Source organism: Mus pahari, chromosome 5, assembly GCF_900095145.1.
Source record: "Mus pahari chromosome 5, PAHARI_EIJ_v1.1, whole genome shotgun sequence".
In the NCBI taxonomy this organism is placed as follows: Eukaryota; Metazoa; Chordata; class Mammalia; order Rodentia; family Muridae; genus Mus; species Mus pahari.
In genome coordinates, this window is record NC_034594.1 from 27,200,049 (window position 1) to 27,201,736 (window position 1,688).

Sequence of the window (1,688 nt, forward strand, 5' to 3'; positions counted from 1 at the left end):
ATCAATGACCTCCACATAAAACCAGAGACACTGAAATTGATAGAGGAGAAAGTGGGGAAAAACCTCGAAGATATGGGCACAGGGAAAAAATTCCTGAACAGAACACCAATGGCTTGTGCTGTAAAATCAAGAATTGACAAATGGGACCTCATAAAATTGCAAAGCTTCTGTAAGGCAGAATTTATTTTTTTAATGAAATAGAATTACACCACTTTCTGTCCTCCCTCCAGATCTTTCCAGCTACCCTCCTTAGAACCCCTTCCTTGTCCATAGATTTTTTATTTCAAAACCTACTTTTACTAAGAGTTTTCAAATGCTTTGACACCCCCCACCTCTTTTAGCCTACAGTCCAAAGGTAGGGGGAGAAAAGATGGTAAACAGAACAAGGGGTTGTGGAAGTAGTCATTGAGGCAACTCCAATCTGTTTGTCAGGATATCAGCAGTCCCGTTCAGTATTGTCAGGATACCAAACATAAATCAGCAGAAGTGGCACAATCTAGCAGAAACCTCCAGACCTCCGCTTAATTGTCACAAGTCAGCGGGAGAAACAAGAACTAGCCAGGATGTCAAGAGAAGTTCTTTTCCATGCCTCTCTCTACGAAGAGAAGATCTTGAAGATGCAAGACCAATGAAATGTTGCAAAGCTAGCTACGCAAGCACCCATCACTGTCTGTTGAGTCCTATTTATACTTCTCCAAACATCTTGTGTCTTCCCATGGGTCTTGCCTCAGCTAAACACCATGTGACTCTGCATCAGCCAAATACCTGACATATCCAGAAGCTTCCACTTCATTGCCCCAACTCTTAAGTTGATAGCCTCCTCTTCTTTTATTCCTGTTATGCACACAAATATGTATTTATATATGCACAAATGTGTCTGAAGGCCAGAATATCAGAAAGTCTGCTGTGAACTAGTCCTTCCTAGGGTATTAAAAACACACTTAAAAATTTAGTTATTTTATTTTATTTTGTATGTACAAGTGTTTCGCTTGTCTATATGCATGTGTATTATGTGTGTGCCTGGTGTCTCTGGAGGTCAGGAGTGGTTCTGGGCATCTTAACTGGAGTCACAGACAGTTGAGAGCTGCTATGTGGGAGCTGAGAACTGAACTTGGGTTCTTTCAAATGCAGCCAATGTTTTTATTCATTGAGTCATTTCTATGAACCCTGTTGTTTATAAACTTTTGTGTGTATGTGAGTTTCTGGGCCATGACACACATGTGGAACTCAGAAGACAACCCAAGGGAGTGAGCTTGCTCCTTCTACCACATGGGATTCAGAGCTCAGGCTGACAATAAGAGCCTTTACAGGATGAGCTATCTAGATGGCCCTGAAGTATCATTCTTAGAGTCCATGTATACCTATCTGTTTTTTATCTTGTTTTTAGAGAATAAATCTTCTAAAGTATTTATAGATAGTTTTTAATATGCTCATGATAATTTATTTGTAACTGTAGAGTTCAGCAGATAGCTGTGTTTTGAGCATGTGAAAAGGTGAAAATAACTGGAGGGTAAACAAGCAATATTTAAGTCATATTTTAAAATTGATAGATGAAAAACAAAACATTGCATTTATTTGTGTAGAACTCTTATATCTGCTTATGTGGATCTGTTGTATGATGTATAGATCAGGTTAAAAATATCTCCATTATTCATTTTTTTTTTGGTTTTGGTTTCTTTTTTTTTTTT